The following is a 20,412-nucleotide window of genomic DNA, read 5'->3' on the forward strand; positions in this document are numbered from 1 at the left end:
CTCTGCCGTGTGAGATCGATATTAGTATCGATCTCACACGTTTAACCCCTCAGATGCGGTACTCAATAGCGAGCACCGCATCTGAGTGGTTTTGGAGAGAGGGAGGGAGCTCCCTCTCTCTCCCACCAACACCCGGCGATACGATCGCCGAGTGTCTGTGTCTCTAATGGCAGTCGGGGGTCTAATAAAGGCCCCCAGGCTGCCTGGAGTGAATGCCTGCTAGATCATGCCGCAGGCATGACCTCGCAGATGCCTGTCCGTGTTAAACGGATAGGCAGTAATACACTGCAATACAAAAGTATTGCAGTGTATTATAAATGCGATCGCAGAATCGCATATTATAGTCCCCTAATGGGACTAGTAAAAAAGTGAAAAAAAAGTTTAATAAAGTTAATTTAAAAAAAAATGTGAAAAAAAATGAAAAACCCAGCTTTTCCCCTTACAAAATGCTTTACTATTAAAAAAACAAAATAAAGTTAAAAAGTTACACATATTTGGTATCGTCGCATCCGTAACGACCCCAACTATAAATCTATTACATTATTTAACCCGCACGGTGAACGCCGTAAAAAAAATAATAAAAAACTATGGAAAAATTGCTGTTTTCTGTGAATACTGACTTTAAAAAAATGTAATAAAAAGTGATCATAAAGTCGCATCTACTCCAAAATGGTACCAATAAAAACTACAAGTCTTCCTGCAAAAAAAAAGCCCTCATACAACCGCATCGGCGAAAAAATAAAAACGTTACGGCTCTTCAAATATGGAGACACAAAAACAAATAATTTTGAAAAAAATGCGTTTTTACTGTGTAAAAGTAGTAAAACATACAAAAACTATACAAATTTGGTATCGTTGCAATCGTAACAACCCACTGAATAAAGTTAATGTGTTATTTATACCACACGGTAAACGGTGTAGATTTAGGACGCAAAAAAGAGTGGCGAAATTTCAGATTTTTTTCTATTCCCCCCCAAAAAAAAGTTAATAAAAGTTAATCAATAAATAATATGTACCTAAAAATGGTGCTATTAAAAAGTGCAACTTGTCCCGCAAAAAACAAGACCTTATACAGCTATGTTGACGCAAAAATAAAAACGTTATAGCTCTTGGAATGCGACGATTGAAAAACGTAAAAAATAGCTTGGTCATTAAGGTCCAAAATAGGCCGGTCATTAAGGGGTTAAGGTTTCACACAAAAGGGAGCAGTAAGATGGCCGGGTTTATGAAGCCTTAGGACCCAAATTTTTACCCAGCACATATTGCTAAAGTAAACTCGACATTTTTATTTTAGTCTTTTTTATTGAGAAGATACACACAACTACCTCTACACAACTTTGCATCAAATAGTGATAATATGCAAAATTTGCATGAAATTTTACTTTGTGACTCAAAGGCGTACTTAAGCAGACCCCTTATGAAAAATAAATTTACTCTTAGGCCTCATGCTTACGACCATATTAGAATTTACAGTCCGCAAATACAGATCTGCAAATACGAATGCACATCCGTAGCTGTCCACAATGGCGGAAGCGCTTATAGACTTCTATGGGCAAGTCCATCCCACAATTGTGGACAAGAATAGGACATGTTCTATATTTTGTGAATCCTTTCTATGGCCTGGACACACATCCGTTAATATACGGAAAGGTGTCCATGACCTATAGAATTAATAGGTCCACAATTTCATCTGAAATTACAGATTCCATAATTACGGATGAAAACTATGGTCGTGTGCATGGGGCCTTAGGATGTAATTAATTAATACATACCACACGTGTTTTTATTCACAAGTGCATGTGATCTTCTCTATCCTTTTCTGAAAAAAAAAAAAAAAGGCTCCATACATGACAGAGAGCAAGTATGATCTCTGATTAAAGTGGTGGGGGGCGGATGATAGCATGAAGAAAAGTCCATGTTACCCCTCCCTCTGGGATCATCTTCAGCCATACAGGGAAAGAAGGATGATCATAGTTTCTCCTCCTCTCCCTGTATGCTGCCAGCACATGCCCCGCCAGCTCCCCCTTCTCCTTCTCCACACAGGCTGAAGTGAGAGTTGGAAATACATGCAGCTCCCACTTCAACCTGCTCTAACTCAAGCTGTGTCGCAGACAAGATTCTTAGCTCTTAAAGAGGCTCTGTCACCAGATTTTGCAGCCCCTATCTGCTATTGCAGCAGATAGGCGCTGCAATGTAGATTACAGTAACGTTTTTATTTTTAAAAAACGAGCATTTTTGGCCAAGTTATGACCATTTTTGTAGTTATGCAAATGAGGCTTGCAAAAGTCCAAGTGGGTGTGTTTAAAAGTAAAAGTCCAAGTGGGCGTGTATTATGTGCGTACATCGGGGCGTTTTTAATACTTTTACTAGCTGGGCGCTCTGATGAGAAGTGTCATCCACTTCTCTTCAGAACGCCCAGCTTCTGGCAGTGCAGACACAGCGTGTTCTCGAGAGATCACGCTGTGACGTCACTCACAGGTCCTGCATCGTGTCAGACGAGCGAGGACACCGGCACCAGAGGCTTCAGTTGATTCTGCAGCAGCATCGGCGTTTGCAGGTAAATCGATGTAGCGACTTACCTGCAAACGCTGATGCTGCTGCCGAATCATCTGTAGCCTCTGGTGCCGGTGTCCTCGCTCGTCTGACACGATGCAGGACCTGTGAGTGACGTCACAGCGTGATCTCTCGAGAACACGCTGTGTGTCTAGACTGCCAGAAGCTGGGCGTTCTGAAGAGAAGTGGATGATACTTCTCATCAGAGCGCCCAGCTAGTAAAAGTATTAAAAACGCCCCGATGTACGCACCTAATACACGCCCACTTGGACTTTTACTTTTAAACACACCCACTTGGACTTTTGCACGCCTCATTTGCATAACTACAAAAATGGTCATAACTTGGCCAAAAATGCTCGTTTTTTAAAAATAAAAACGTTACTGTAATCTACATTGCAGCGCCTATCTGCTGCAATAGCAGATAGGGGTTGCAGAATCTGGTGACAGAGCCTCTTTAAGCAAAACCTGGATTGCAGCACCAGCTGTGACCTAGCCTAAATTAGAGCCGTTGAAAATACAGGTTAAAGTGAGAGCTGCAAGTATATACTCACTTCAACCTGCTCTATATCTGGCTGTGAGCTTAGCTTTCAAACAAGACCTGGATTGCAGCCTGAGTTAGAGCCATTGGTAGTCAAGGACGTATCAGATACGTCCTTGGCTACTGAAATGCCTTACTGTTAGTACGTATGAGATACATCCTTGGCAGGGAAAGGGTTAAGGGCACAAATCTGCCTCAGGAAATATAGGTTTATTTCAAAGATTATAAAACAAATGTTCACCACCCATGTGTTGTACTATTAGGGTTAGGGTTCCAAATATCATCCTTTACCTTATGCATTACCTCCCATTTGCCAAAAACATTGCACAGAAGTGATCAATAGACTTTCACATTGAAAATAACTGTATTATTGTTATATTTACGCTTGTTTAATCATTCAGTAATTCTTCCACTTTATCCACTGTGTTGTGCCTACTGTTCTGTGCAAGGCAACAGAGTGAAATTGAAAGAAGAAATATTGATTGCAATAATAATTATATTGTTACTTATTTCTTTCTTACTTATATCAGACAAATCTTCATAGTAAAGCTGTGGATTCTAGATATTACAGATCAATATGAAGTCTGCAATTATGTACAGCTGCTTCCCATTGCTTGAGAGATACAGTAGTGGCATTCTCTACGAATTTGTCTATTTTGCTGAAAGACAGCTTTCTGGGTCATCTAGCCCTAGCACTATTATATCCCTCCAATCAGTATGCTATTGGTCTGTTCGCACATCTAGTACAAATCAATAGTCTTGGTCTAATAAATCTTCAACAATCTCTAACAAGATCGTCTATCAAAGCAATACAAATAGCACTCTTAGTGTATCAAATCCTAAAAAAAAAATGTCACCAAGGGACCTATTTAAAAACTGCTTTTGAATGGTTTATAAAATGTACAATAGTCCATCATAACCTAGGAGCCTGTTTATTGTAAATAATAAACTTTTCAGCCCTGATACAATGCTAAGGAAGCTAAAATGTGTCCTCATCTCTCATAGAATATATGCACTGTTTTATTATACAATCCCAGAAATCTTAAATTAATATTTTCTTTTACAATAAATACTGTAAAAATGCACTAATAACCGGTAACATGTAACAGGTATTCCTATGGATGGCAGCTGTAAATCTGAAGTTTAAAACGTTGTCCAATATTAGAAAAACATGTCTGCTTTCTTCCAAAAACAGTGCTATACCTGTCCACAGGTTGTGTGTGGTATTGCAGCTCAGCTTTTTTCCCTTCAGTGGAGCGGAGCTGCAATTACAGAACCAAATCCATGTGCAGATGTAGTGGTGCTTCAGAAAGAAAGTAGCTTTGTTTTTCTAATCCTGTATTGAATAATTGAATGGTCACTAACCTTTCAGCAAACTTTGCAATAAAAATAAATAAAACAAGCGAATATAAAAAACTTTGTAATATATTAGAAAACAAAGTGCCTCTTCTTTCACTTTTCAGGCCCCATCTCTCGTCTACACTGCTTATTATTGCTGTATGATGTGATCCATGGTGCCTCTCCGGTTTCTGATGATGTGCTCCAAAGAGATTGGGGAGCAGGATGTTTTCTTCTCTATGTGTGCTGTATATGGGAGACTAGATAGCAGTTAAGCTCTACCCGCTAGCTCAGGGAAAACTGAGAATTGGAGAGAGCCTTTTAACAAACATTTGGGGAAAAAAATGGGTCGTTCTAAAGAGCTCACTGAATTCCAGCGTGGTAATGTAATAGGATGTCGCTATTGTAAAAAGTCAGTTCGTAACATTTCTTCCCTTCTAGATCTTTCACGATCAACTGTGAGTTGTATTACTGCAAAGTGGAAGAGTGCAGGAACCACAGCAACTCAGCCACGAAGTGGCAGACCACGTAAATTTACAGAGTGGGATCGCCGAGTGCTGAGGCGCATAGTTCATAGAATTCGCCAACGCTCTGCTGACTCAATAACTGCAGAGTTACAAACCTCCTCTGGCAATAACATCCACACAAAAACTGTGCGACGGGAGCTGCATTGCATGGGTTTCCATGGCCGAACAGTTGCATTCAAGCCTTACATCACCAAGCACAATGACAATTGTTAGATGGAACAGTGGAAACATATTTTGTGGAGTGACAAATCACACTTCTCTATCTGGCAGTCTGACGAATGAGTCTGAGTTTGGCGAATGCCAAGAGAACGTTACCTGCCTGACTGCATTATGCCAACTGAAAAGTTTGATGGAGGAGGGATAATGCTATGGGGTTGTTTTTCAGGGGTTGGCCTAAGCTCCTTAGTTCTAGTGAAGGGAAATCTTAATACTTTAGCATAACAAGATATTTTGGACAATTGTAAGCCTCCAACTTTGTGGGAGCAGTTTGGAGAAGGCCCTTTTTTGTTCCAGCCTGACTGTGCCCCAGTGCACAAACCAAGGTCCATAAGGGCATGGTTGGGTGAGTTTGGTGTGAAAGAACTTGACTGGACCTCACAGCGCCCTGACCTCAACCCCATCTAACAACTTTGTGATGAACAAGAATGGAGATTGCGAGCCAGGCTGACCTCACAAATGTTTTTCTTAATGAATGGGCAAAAATTTCCACAGACACACTTTTAAATCGTGTAGAAAGCCTTCCCAGAGGAGTGGAATCAGTTTTGCCTCAAAAAGGGGGGGGGGGGGGGGCTCTATATTAATGCCTGTGGATTTAGAATGAGATGTCATAAAAGCTCCTGTAGGTGTAATGTGTAGATGTCCTAACAGTTTGGCCCATAAAGTGTATATGATAGCTTATTCTGAAAAGTCGCCTGAAAAGTTAGGTACGCTATGAGCTTATTTCATAAAGGCCTGGACTACATGCACCGCTGCTGTTTGATTTTAACTATCAAACTACATCTGCAGTCCACAGGAAGACATTGAATTGCATGCAATCTTGCAGTCTGCAGCTGTGTTTCAATAGTTAAAGTCAATTAGTAGTGCTCCAAAACGTCTCCCTTTACCCCAGGCCTAAATTAACATATTTGACTAGGGATTGATGAATATCTAAAAATGTCCTTGATCGGACAGGTGATTCAGGTTGATTCAGTGGTAAAGCCTACTGAATCAATTTTCCCATATTACTGCATAGACATATATAACAATGTAAACATTTGCTTCTGCATTAAAGAAAATCAGCCCAATTCGCTGCAAAATCAAACTGTTTCTCATATCAGGATGCGGGAACATGGAGGTAATAAGAGGAGCAGTGAGGTAAGTATACTTAATTTTTATTTTATGTGCAATTTGTGGGGGGGGGGTGCATGGTGCACGGCCTCGTACGTCGCGAGCAGGTAGTTAAGAATGGCATATAAAGCGTAATAAAGCTGTAGTATACATTATAAATACAGTCAAATATGTTGAATGACAAAGTGACAATCATCACTGTGGAAAAGTGTCAGCAATTCCTAGAGTAAACGTGCTCCTCAAATAAACAGGCCTACGTCTATTAAAAATGATGTCTTGTACCTTAAAACTATAGATTGTTTGTGACTTTAGATAAAAATCTATCCAAAGAGAACCAAGTTCATTTCACACATTTTACGCCACTCAGTGAAAATCCTAAGAGTTTTATGGAAGCTGTTGATCCTTGTTTATCCCCTCTCATCCTGCGATGAAGAAGCTGTTGGAAGAATTATACTTGTGCTGCAAGTATCATAGTGTGTATCCATAACCTCACCATACAAACAGAACAAAACAGGATAAAAAAAAAAAAGAGAATGATAAAACATTCTCGTGGTATGATATAAAATTATCTATTAAAGAGTATAGATCCCATACATAATAATGACATTGTCTCCTGGGCCATACATCATTATAATAAATCTTTTTTCACTTGTCAATGTAATTATTTTGTTGAATACCTTTATAAATGTAATTAGCCTGGCTGACCTTTACTTTAATTGTTGTGGTACGCTACTGTGTCATGTTGTGGATTGCTTCATAGGTTATATTATGTACTTATATATGTTTCCATTATGAGTGTCTAAAAAAAATGTGCTATATACAGTTAGGTCCAGAAATATTTGGACAGTGACACAATCTTCATGATTTGGGCTCTGCATGCCACCACATAAGATTTGCAATAAAAACAACTGAGATGCTATTGAAGTGTAGACTTTCAGGTTTAATTCAAGGGGTTGAACAAGAATATTGTGTGAAACGTTTAAGAATTGCAACCATTTTTCTACACAGCCTCCTCATTTCAGGGGCTCAAAAGTAATTGGACAAATTAACATTACCATAAATAAAATTAGTTTTTTTTAATACTTTGTAGAGAATCCTTTACAGGCAATGACTGCCTGAAGTCTGGAACCCATGGACATCACCAAACGCTGGGTTTCCTCCTTTGTGATGCTTTGCCAGGCCTTTACTGCTGCTGTCTTCAGTTGTTGCTTGTTTGTGGGTCTTTCTGCCTTAGGTTTTGTCTTAAGAAAGTGAAATGCATGCTCGATCAGGTTGAGATCTGGTGATTGACTTGGCCATTGCAGAATATTCCACTTCTTTGCCTTAAAAAACTCCTGGGTTGCTTTTGCAGTATGTTTTAGGTCATTGACCATCTGTACTGTGAAGCGACATCCAATCAACCTTCCTGCATTTGGTTGAATCGGAGCAGAAAGTATATCCCTGAACACTTCAGAATTCATCTGGCTGCTTCTGTCTTCAGTCACATCATCAATAAACACTACTGACCAAGTGCCTTTGGCACCCATGCATGCCCATGCCATCACACTGCCTCCACCATGTTTTACGGAGGATGTGGTGTGCTTTGGATCATGAGCCGTTCCAAGCCTTCTCCATACCCTCTTCCTCCATCACTCTGATACAGGTTGATCTTAGTTTCATCTGTCCAAAGAATTCTGTTCCAGAACTGGGCTGGCTTCTTTACATGTTGTTTGGCAAAGTCTAATCTGGCTTTTCTATTTTTTGAGGCTGATTAATGGTTTGGACCTTGTGGTGAACCCTTTGTATTTGCTCTCATGAAGTTTTCTCTTTATAGTAGACTTAGATACTGATACACCTACTTCCAGGAGAGTGTTCTTCACTTGGGTAAATGTTGTGAAGGGGTTTTTCTTCACCATAGAAAGGATTCTGCGATCATCCACCACTGTTTTCTGCCGTAGACGTCCAGGCCTTTTAGGGTTCACGGGATCACCAGTGTGCTTTTTTTTTTAATCAAGAATGTGCCAAACTGTTGATTTGGCCACTCCTAACATATGTGCTATTTCTCTGATTGATTTCTTCATATTTTTCAGCCTAACGATGGTCTGTTTCAGTTGCATTGAGAGCTCCTTCGACCTGATGTTGTGGGTTCACAGCAACAGCTTCCAAATGCAAATGCCACACCTGGAATCAACTACAGACCTTTTACCTGCTTAATTGGTCATGGATTAATGAGGGAATAGACTATGCAGCCCATTAAATAGCTTTTGAGATAATTGTCCAATTACCTTTGGTCCCTTGAAAAAGAGGCAGCTACATATTAAAGAGCTGTAATTCCTAAATCCTCAAATTAGGATGTGAATGCCCTCAAATGAAAGCTGAGAGTCTGCCCTTTAAGCCCATATTGATTATATAACTGTATATTCAATATATTTTGGTAAACAGCTAAAATGGCAAAACTTGTGTCACTATCCAAATAATTCCCCTTGTAGGTAGTGCCACACACCTCCACCTTGTAGATAACGCTACACCCCCTCCCTATACATAGCGCCATTGGGGCTCCCTCTAGGAGTGGAATCCCCAGCTCTGGCCGGGGATTCCTCTCCTGGAGGAGCCCCTGATGTCACTGTCCATATATGGATAGTGACGCCAGGGGCTCCTCCAGGAGCGGAATCGCCGGCCAGAGCGTCGGCAGCGCTTTGGCCAGGGATTCCACTCCAGGAGGAGCCCTTGACTTCACTGTCCATATTTAGATAGTGACGTCAGGGGCTTCTTCTGGAGCAGCATCCCTGGCCAGAGTGTCGGCAACGCTGTTGTCGGGGATTCCGCTCCTGGTGGCGCCATGACGGCAGCATAAGCACCTGGTGGCCGAGTGGCCCCCCTCAAGGGTAGTGGGTCCCGGCACTTGCCTGGCTTCGCCGGGTGCTGACGCCAACCTTGGCCCCATGAATTTAGCGCCACACCGCCCCCCTTACAAAGCCCTGCAATTCTTCGATGTCCGACGCTACTGGCAAGAAATCTTCTCCTCTCCACATGCACTTTGCGCTGTGAGGAGGAGGAGAGAGGGAGCAGCAGAAAACACGGCCGTTACTCGGATCACATCCAAGTGACGGCCGTATTTTACATGGCCCCATAGAGTTCTATGGGAGAATGGGCCAAAATATGGCATGTTCCATTTTTTGACGGCCTGGTGAAACAGGCCGTCAAAATATCGGCCGTGTGAATAGGGGCTATGGGGCATTGGGGTACACAGCTTTTAATGAAGCCATGTGATGGCCATTAAAAACAGCCAAGTTTCCCTGTCGTGTGAATAGGGTCTAAGGAAGGAAACAAGCCTTCTTTAGGGTTTTATTAAAACAGATAAAAGTAGTAACCACAATTATGTAAGTACAGAATATGTAATATAGTTACTTTATTAAGTGTATTCATTCATTGTGTTATAAATTAGTAATATTAATAACAATACCAGGATTTGTCTTTACACCATGCAAAACATGTAAAATGCTGCTTTATTTATTTATTAATGACAATGAATCTAAATGCTTAAAATTAACAACTACTGTATACTTACAGTATTATTAAAAATGTAAAAATGTAATAAAATACTACTATAGTTTGACATTTAAAGATCATCAATAACCTTCAGGAATTTAGCTTTCATTAATAAAAAATAATAAAAATAAATAAAAGATCAATAAAGTTCCTTGGTAATGAATTCTCCCTGTTTCGTATATAGTTAATTATGCAAAGAGCAAATGGTCCTTGCCGCTGGCAATTCATGGCTTTTGTAGATTTTTATTTTAGCAGATCATTTGCTTTATGCTCCAATAGAAAGTAGAACATCTATATACCACTTGTGACTTACATGAGTGTTTGTCAAGTTTACATAATATGCATGTAATGATGGGGGTAGGGAAACGGACAAGTGAGCCCTAATCTACCCGCCACTCTGTCCCTGCCTACTTGCAACGACCCGCCCTAGGCGACGGGGTACAACTGGGCGGCGGTCCCTACGCTCAGTAAGTGCACGAGACAAACAGACAAGGGTACACAAAGCTAAGGGAAATGGGGCAGTTGCCCACGGCAACACCGTGAGCAACAAGAGTGGTGAACGAGCCGAGTCAAACCAGGAGAGAACGAGGTACCAAACGCAGAGCAGGAGAGTAGTCAGTAAGCCAGGGTCAGTATGGAGCAGGATCAAATAGTCAGAAGCTGTAGCTGGGCCAAGAAACCACACGAGAAGAATCACAAGCAAAGGAGGAACAGGAAAGGCAGGTATAAATAGACAGAGGGCGGGAGCTAGCTCCATCTGGCCAGGCTGCGATAGGCTCTCCCACTCCTAAGCCTGCCATCCTGAGTGGTGGAAGATGGAGTCAGTCTCAGAGGCATAGACTCAGGTGCAGACTGATTACCTATGGGCGTATACACAGAAGTTGTGCCTGGCAGATCCTTTACAATGCATTTGAAAAAAAAAATTGTATTGAGAATTTAGAATTAGAACACTTTCACACATTGCCTTTTATTCTACACATGATCTGCCCTCACCTTACATGCAGTTTAGTTAGGTTGCCTAGGGCAGAAAATTTGGAGAAATACATAGAAATATTATTATGGAATGTTAGTATTTTTGGCTTTGCAAACTGCAGCAAATGATCTATTGACCTATACCTCACTATTTGAGTATATATTTTCAAAATGATCATTGCAATGGTAAACATCAGTGGATCAGAACCTTTACATCTATGGCTAGAATTAGTCCTAGCACAACCATTCCCATAATTCACATGCCAACCAATATCAAATGTCTTGCTAATCTAGTAGTGAGACTATTTTATTGAATTGTTAGGAATTTCAGTCTGTTGGTAGTTGGAGTAACAACATAATAAAATAACTAGTCTGCATCAATAGATGGCTATACATGTTTTCTTAAATTGACTCTAAATATTGTAGATGAGTTGCTTGTCTTCTCCTTACCCAAGTGTTAAACGATATATATAAAGTACATTTTTGCAACTAGTGATTTTATTGCTCTAATGCATCTAAAACAAAAAAAGAAATAGTATTAATTAAAAAATATCCTACCAGTTTGTGTTTACAGCTACAATTCATACCTATGTGTCTCCATGGTTATATATAACAAAGAACTCTGTGTAGTCTGAGAGTAGAAGGTTGGGTAGTGTTTATTTGTAGTCTGTATAAGAGCTGTATACTCAAAGTGGTAAACTGTTTGCTAAATTGCTTATTTCTAATTTAGATATATGAGAGCAATGAACAGAATTGTGGCAAAGATTCAGATAGCCTTTAACAATTCCTAGATGAGGAGAAAGAGAGTTGTATATTTAAAGGGAATCTGTCACCAGCATTTCACCTATTAAACTCTACTCACTCCTCGCTTGCTGCTGCTGTCAAAAGTTCATTGTCGTTATCCCCTTTCCTAAACTCCTCCTCTGACTGTAAATAACGATCTGCTAACCTTTTTCACCTCTTACGGTAATAATCCATCAGTCTCGTTCGTTCCTCTTCTTAAGCCCGCCCTCCACCGAAAACTGGCTCACACTGGATGCCAAAATCTCGCCTTAGATACCTTTCCCTGCTTTGTCCGGGCTTCAAATTTAGTTACTGCGCATGCGGCGTTATGGTGTCCCGTTGTGCGCATGCACTACAACAGGACATCGATGCGCAAGCGCAGGATTTCGTTTGTGTTGGGGGGAGGTGAGGAGATGTCAATCAAAAGGAGGCGGGGTAAACTCGGAAAGCCTTGAGGAATGAAGATATGATACTTTTCGAATTAAGATATCACTCTTTTATGCAAATTAGCATACGGCACAGGAACGCTAAAAAATTGAATACTAAAAGGTACAGGGTTGATATTTATAGGTTACATAAAAATGATTTTTCACCCACTTTTTCACCCACTTCCAACACTGCTGGTCTAATAGGAGAAATGCTGGTGACAGGTTCACTTTACCATTATTAAATACCAATGTTTATTATTCTGTAGACCAGTGGATTCTAATCTATGTCCCTCTAACTTTTGCAAAACTATAATTCCCAGCATACCCTGACAGCCAAAAGCTGCCAGGGCATGCTGGAAATTGTAGTTCTGTAACAGTAATGAATGTGCAACATATCCAAATGTTTTCAGATTAAAAAAAAAAGTAGAAAAAACTTATAGAAAATCATATTTGTGCTTACCTATTACTTTTGCTCTAAAAATCCCTTTGCTCTTTTCGATTATACAAAGCCTTTGGCCACTGTGTGAAATCAAAGCAAAGGACTTGATCATGATAACACCAGCATGTCAAGGACGGATTCATCATTCATGATTCCACTCTCAGCGTAGTCCAAATGAAACTGCAACAAGATACATTACCTCCTTTTAATTGGAAAGTAGTTAAGTACTTACTAGTATCAAGAAAACATCAAACATACTTCAATATGAACAGCATCATAGGATACAGCACAGACAAAGGACAAACAACCCTTGACTTGTTGATAATCTATAGAGGTGGTGACTGTAGCCGGTAGGGCCAAATTGCTTTTTAACAGGGTCATAATTCAAAGAGGCTGATCACATTACATAAACATTTCCGCAACACTGATATTCATTAGGGATTAATGAAATAGACTCCTTTAGTGCTAGTAAATATAAAAAAGTGAATTAGGCTTAAATGTCTTTATTCTTTATGTATCTTAAAAAAAAAAGCAGCACAGCCGCGGTGATAGATTAATAAGAACTTATAGGACTCATATTCATTGCCACAGCAAATAAAACGATGTCAAAGAAAGTCACTAATCACGTCTCTTATAATCTTGTAAATTTTCTTTCTTAATCCCAATGTGAATATTCTTGCGCCAACTGAACTATGACTATTTAAACCTGAAACATTTTTCATTGTTCATTATAAAGTTTACGAGGACTCTGCAAGGAAGACGGACATTACTAATGAGAACACCATGTCGAAATAGAGTATTTATTATTCTTTTCAGTTTTAAGCCTTTCAGTGTTAACAAGGAACAAAATCATTAGAATGTTGCTGTTTTGTATGCAATGGATTCCTTCTGAATACTTGTGTTGAATTAAAATACTCAATAGCACTTTGGGTTAATTTATTGAAAGTTAAAGAAGCACTCCCAAGCTTTTTTTTGCTAAGGCTAACTGTCATCTTTCCCTAAGAACTGTAAAGTTACAGCCTTTTGTTTTGTATCACTAGCAATAGATATTTTGTCTTACTATTCTTACTGCTCCACCGCCATCTTTTTCTGTTATTTTCTCCTTCCCTCTGGTCTGGATATGGCTGCTGCAGCATGAAAATTGTGACCCCATGCAAGTCTCTCCTTCCTACAACTGCCATAATGCCTCGTACAGAGGAGAGACAGCTAGAGGCGTATCTAGCCGAGTTCCTCCTCCCGTTCTTCCAGGGCTGTGACTGCAAGTCCTATATGACAGAGAAGCCCATCAACCCCCTCCAAAATATAGTAAGTGTCTCCTGTGGATAGTGTCCATATAGTGCCACAGGGCCCATGTAGTTAGTGCCATACCCCCCTGAAGATAGCGCCACACATCCCCCCTGTATATAGCGCCACCCTCTCCCTGTAGATAGAACCACACACACCCCACCCTGTAGGTAGCCACACACATCCCCCCTGCAGATAGCGGTCTCCCCCACATGTAGTTAGCTCCATTAGGGCTCCCTATGAGAGCAGAATCCTCAGCCAGAGCGTAACCGATGCTCTGGCTTGGCATACCGCTCCTGAATGAGCCCCTGATGTCACTGTTCATATATGTTGATGCTCTGGTCGGGGATTCCACTCCTGGAGAACCCTCTGACGTCAATGGCTGGGGAATCCCTGGTGAGAGAGTCAGCAATGCTCTGGCTGGGGATTCCGCACCGCATAGGGAGCCCTAATGGTGGAAACTACAGGATGGGGGAGAGCTGTCTGCAGGGGGGATGTGTGTGGCTATCTACAGGGTGGGGTGTGTGTGGCGCTATCTACAGGGGGTGTGTAGCGCTATCTAAAGAGGGTGTGTGGCGCTATCTATAGGGGGGGTGTGGCGTTATCTACATGGGCACCGGAGGCAGGGCACGAGAGGGGAGCGGACTCTGAGCGACGTCACACTGTAGTTCAGATCTGCCCGATGTTCTCTCAAACTGGCTTCCAGTCCGGCCATTACTTCAAGAACAGTTTAGTAAGTCTGATTGCGGTCACGTGGTGGGAACATGGAACGATACAGGGGCAATTACACAATGAAAGAGGACAAAGGTAAAACATATAAAAGAAAGGGTGAACGATTCATGCACTGTGCTATCTAATCATGAAAGAAAAAAAAAGCTTGGGAGTGCTTCTTTAATGTAATATATTCTGGTGCACAATTTGTACAATTTTTGTTCTATAAATAATAAACATTTTTATAAATTGATTTGGAACCTCCATTAATGGTACAGAGTGGAAAGTGGCTGTATAGAGCATGTCTCTCTCTCTATCTCTCTCTACAGGACCCGAGACCATTGATTTCATTGGGCTCATGTAATACTTTATTTCTCCTGTGGTGGTGCTGCAGGGAAATTGCACACTTGCTGCCAGGTTTCCCTGCAGATTACAGCTTTACAAAAAGGGAATGCCCTTAACCCTTTAATATAACTTGAAGAATATCTGATAGAACATATGAATATATGAATATATGAACATATGAATATAGGGAGAAACATCGTAATCTAAAATTGATACCAAGCTGTGTTCAATAATAAAAATATTCACAATGAATATGTAGATGAAATGATTAAACATAATATGGTTCAGGTCTTTCAGATAAGCTGTTTTGCTCAACAGCCTTAGAAGTATATAAAGCAAAATAATTACTGTACTTGAACTATGTTGTAATATCTATTACAAAAACTGAAAAGCTTGCAACAATCTTAATATTGTACAATGAGCTCACAGCAGGGTTGTAGAGTGAAAACACCAGAATGACGATAGGGAGTGCTTTAACTGGTCATTATAATATGCTTGCTGCATGCGGTGAGGCACAAGGCCAAAGACTTAATGAGAATTTTTTTGCGACCATTAAAGCTAAACCCTACCGAGTTTTAATGCATCTATAACAACATATTTATTAGTTTTCTTGTTACTGTTTAATTTTAAAATAATTTGATGCCTTTGTTCTTCAAAAAGATCCATCCAGAGCAGATGCAATGATCTAAGATGTGCCAAGTCAATAAAAATATTTTGGAACATTACATTCAAGATTTAAAAAAATAAATAGATAAATAAAATAAAACAAGACCATTGTATTTTGTCGGTAAAGCAAACAAAATTTAATTTGCTCAGCAGTTTTGCTGAAAAATGTACGCACTTTATTTATGTCAACAAACAGGTGTATAAAATGAGTGGTATTTTTCATGCCTAAATTTTGTAGTCGTAAATGTACAGATGTAGAGCAAGCAATTTCATAAGAGAGGTTACATCTGCATATGCGAAGCACCATCTGTCGAGGTAGAGGCACACTGTAGAATAGCTTAACAGTTTTAGATTTGGACAAAGGCATATATTCAAAGATTGAAAATTTATTTATCTGGTTTAAAATAATAAAAGAAAATCAGTAAAAAAGTTAAAGCTTATCTTTGGGTGAACTGTGGTTCACCAATAATTCTAACTGACAGTCGAGCAGATCCCTTTTCTAACATGAGCAGCTGATATTTTTTTCCTAGGCACAGTGCGGGCATGGCACTAGGGTTGTTTTCGTCAGGGGCACTAGGACGTGAACTTGTAGAGGTATGGGGAAAAACGGAAGGAATAGACAGTGGGTAGGCCAAGAGGCTGGGGTTTACGTAGGTCCAGTATGACTCTTCAAAAAAGTGTAGGGCGTAGCATCAAACTCAATCTTGATGCGGAGCTTCTACCACAAACTTTCAGCAATAGACAGTATCAGGCTTAATATCATGATAGGTTTATAAAGAAATAAAGTAAATACTCATGTCACCCAAAGACTAAACTAAACTTGAAGCCAGCCTTCATACTCTGCTGAATGGTCCTATAGTTCAGGACCAATTGAAAAAGCATATATAAATATTCAGGAGTGTTGATTGTATATCTATACAAGTAGAATAGACAATACTACTTTATAGAGGATAAATAATATATAATAATCATGCTTTCTAGGCAAATAGTGTGGTTACCCATAAACCGTCTATTTCCATAGTGATGGTGAACAGTACCATAGCAGCTCTCACATAATGTAAGTTAAGTTTTGGAATATGCATTCAATTGCTGTATGTAATGTGAAGCAGTCAAAGCTTAGCTAGAAACTAATTAAATGGAATGTTAGCAATAAACAAATAAACATGAAGGAAATCCATAGATGTAATCAATATATGGTGTAATGATCACTGGTGTAGGAAATTCATTACATGGGTTTGCAGTAAACACTTCAAGGCTATTATAAGTCAGATGAAATTTCTCAGAGATAAAGTACTGATAGGACTCCACCATAGTTACACCAATGTCAAAGCTTTCAATTCTTTGGAGCTAATAAAACCGATAGCATGATCTTTCCAGCAGCGTATTATTGAACAATATATATCCTACTTGGAAATATGTGTCATCAGCACATTGCATAGTATGCTTCAAAGTGACCTTGTCTTTTTTATAATCCTTTTATCAGAAATACCTTCTGACGTTCCATTATTGCAGCCACAAATTATCTTGTTTATTCTGCAAATAAATGTTTAGGTTTTTCGTATTAAACAAATATTACAATCAATAAATTATAAAATATATGAGCACACTGAACAAAGTAAAATGTCAAAGTGTAAAGGAAAAAAAAGTATTTCTTTTTTATTTTGTGATAACTATGTTTTTTCTTGTAATAATAATTTATATTATAAATGGATGTTATTATGTTTTCTAATGCCTAGGAGGAGAAGGACTGCTGAACCACTTTATTAAAAAGAAATCAAGGTATAAATATTACAAACAGACAATTCAGCGAATAACCAAGCTAGCAAATTCTCTTTTCATAACATGTATATATGTATATATACAGATCTGTCCTTCCTTACCTTTTCTCTGATCTCAACATATCCTGAGACATGTGGTGCAAAATGACCGGCTTTGTTGAAAAAACATGATTTTGCAATACTCCCAGTGGTTGTGGTGTGAATTGCAGCCTGTCAAGGGCCAAATACAAGCAAAAGTAAGGGAGGACACCTGTATATATATACTGTTTAATGTTACCACATATAGGTTACTGAACCATTAACATAATAAAAAATAAATGTTTTATTGTGCGGTGGCTTTAGTTTTGTTCTTTTTCTAACATTCACCTTGATAGGTAAAGTAATACAGTTTAACTATATATTATTGTGCATAATTAGGGTCACACAGAAACAATTGTGCTTGTTGCCCATAGCAACTAATCAGAGTCCCAATTTAGATAATGAAGGTTGAGTTCTGATTGGTAGCTATGTGCAGTGAGATCACAGGAGGCCCAGTGATGATGATCGCAATGTTGACAGGCCGTCGTTATGAAAACTGGTGCAGATGAAGGTGTTGCCCATGAGAACCCATTAGATCATATATCCTAAGGATAGGCCATCAATGGGTTTTTTAGGAGAGCCCTTTAAGAAAAAAACATATTTGACTACTTAATACCTGCAAATACATGCTTGCATCACTATATATATATATATATATACAAATATATATTTATATATATGTGTAAAACAAATTAATAATATAGTAGTAGTGAACTGCTCTTACCACAGACACATGCTTCATTGTCCTAAATAAAGCATGGAGTAATTGGATAATCTTAACGTTTTTTTTTTTTAATTATTGATTTATTACTAGGTAATGTAATCTACACACTTAATAATTCTGAGAAGCAGATAGTTATACTAGGCTGTTTATCCATTACTATATTTAAAATGGAAGAATGTTCATATGCAGCAAATCCACTATCCCTTTTAGCAAGACATAAGCTATGGGAAACTTAATATTTTTACTATATTATAAGATCTGATAGACTTAGACAAGACTCTACACTACTTAAGCAAGCTTATTTTAAGCCATAGACCAACTGATTTCATTCTTTGGCTTAGATTGCAGCACAGTACGCTCATCACATATTCTTCTAAATATATGTCTGCTTAGATATGCAACCTAATTGAGGTGGATCAACTGTTGTTATCCCTGATATATTAATACTTTTACAGTATATGGCTAATTTAAGGTTGACCCTAGTTGAAATGTTTTTTTGCTTTCTGTCTTCTGGGTTTTCTTATGTTTAAAACATCACAAGGCGTTTAGATTGTTTTTGGACTTTGTTAAAGTCTTGATGTCTTTTATATTGATTTACTATACAGCTAGTTGTGAAATATTGCCCTGACAGTTTAGTAAATGATCACGAAGTTGGCAATGGTATACATAATCCTGCCTTCAATAAATGTATAGGTAGCATTATATGTGTTTAATAAAGCATTGATGGACCTCTGGCAGACTGAGTATGGTACCACAAATAGCATCCTTAATGGCATTATATAGTTTGGTTAAATGGACGCACTTAAGAAATAATTGACAAATTAATATTGTATACTAATGTGGTCTAGGCTACTGAAGCTTTATGATAATGAATGATACCAATTTGATATACTTAGAATATCAGGGAAAGACTTGGCAAGTAATATGTTTTTTAGGCATTTTTCTGCTTTTTGCCTGTTTTTCTTTCAGTTCAGTGCCAATGCAATTTTGAGCCAAGCAGCTTGTCATGTCTGACTGGTTGCTAGGCATGCACTGCCTAGCAACACTACTCTTTTCAATTGGGTTGTCAAGCAGCACACAACTAGAAACCAGTTTGATTACTCAAGTATCCTACTCATGGCTGAATTGCTACTAAACTGAGGGTAAAACATTGAATCAAAATTTTACACATCTCTTAATGTCATACTTACAATGTTTTTCTAAAAATAAAATTGTGTGGACAAATTCTTGATGAATTCTTATCATGAAATATCTTACAATAGTTAATTCCAAAACTTAAGCAAAAGACTGTCGGGAACCATTGGCAAATGACTCAGAAGACCCGCCCCCTTTCCCTGATCTTTCGTAAATTAACACGTTATAGAAGTGAATAGGAGTTACGGAAAAATTGTAGCACATTAAGCTCGGCTGTTTCCGGAAACTTGTTGTGCTTGACAATGATTTTCTGCCTTGGTGCTGTTGCCAGCTGCCGCCTCATCAGGCTGGCCAGGGTTGCGGGACACCTGTTCGGGAGATGGATGCAGCTCTCAGAGGTGGTACCCACATCTATCAGACATTTATGGCATATACTAATGATCCATTCTGTCATGTCCATGACCGCGGGCAATCAGGCTCACTCACCTCCTGACGGCCGCAGTCATGGGTCTGCGAGCGCTGGCCCCAGTCTCCTAGTCAGGAGATGCCAGCACTCACTTCCGCTTACCTTGGCCGGATCCCGGATCCCATGAGTACCATGGACTATAAGAAGGGCTCAGCCCCTTCCTCCCTTGCCTGAGCGTTGTTGTCGTGCCAAAAGTTTGTCTAGCAAATGGTCTCCTAGTGTTTTCCAGTTCCCAGTGCTCCCCATTCCTGTACCTGTATCCTTTATCCTGTGCAACCTGGTCAAGTGCCGTGCTGAGCTGTAGTCGTGCTGTGCTGTATTCCATGCCTGTCCTGCTACACCACGCCTGACGTCTGCCTGCTGCCTAAGTCCCAGCCGAACCTGTCATTGCTACTGTCCGAGCTGCCACAGGTACACTATACGAACTATAGACTGTGACCTATGTCCTGTAGCCAGCTGCCATACCGTGCCCCGTGGCTCCATGCACCCAACGTGACACATTCAAAGTCTATGGCACTGACGAAGACATTCGAGTATAGTGCTTGGCTGTTTCCGTCAGCACCATAGGCATTAAATGGAACGGCAGAACGCATGCTCGTCCTTAATTTAAGCTCCTCCTCACTGTGATCATGCAGTGAGAAGGAACACGAGGGTTTGGGAGCCCCATTCTAGTGATTGTGGGGCCCCCAGCAATCAGACATTTATTAACCCCTTAATGACCAGCCTATTTTAGACCTTAATGACCAAGGTATTTTTTAAGTTTTTCCATCGTCGCATTCCAAGAGCTATAACTT

The 20,412-nt window shown here is 39.6% G+C and overlaps 1 protein-coding gene across 10 annotated transcripts in view; it reads right to left on the minus strand.

The window, feature by feature from the left end:
* The window catches only part of LINGO2 (leucine rich repeat and Ig domain containing 2), a 1,254,957-nt gene that overhangs the window by 454,443 nt on the left and 780,102 nt on the right, over nt 1-20,412 (minus strand). For all 10 annotated transcript variants that reach the window (XR_012847678.1, XR_012847677.1, XM_075826599.1 and 7 more), the window contains one exon: nt 12,454-12,612. The gene's annotated coding sequence lies outside the window, so the exon portion shown is untranslated. The remainder of the gene's footprint in view (nt 1-12,453; nt 12,613-20,412) is intronic.

This window comes from Rhinoderma darwinii, chromosome 1, assembly GCF_050947455.1.
Source record: "Rhinoderma darwinii isolate aRhiDar2 chromosome 1, aRhiDar2.hap1, whole genome shotgun sequence".
Taxonomy (NCBI): domain Eukaryota; kingdom Metazoa; phylum Chordata; class Amphibia; order Anura; family Rhinodermatidae; genus Rhinoderma; species Rhinoderma darwinii.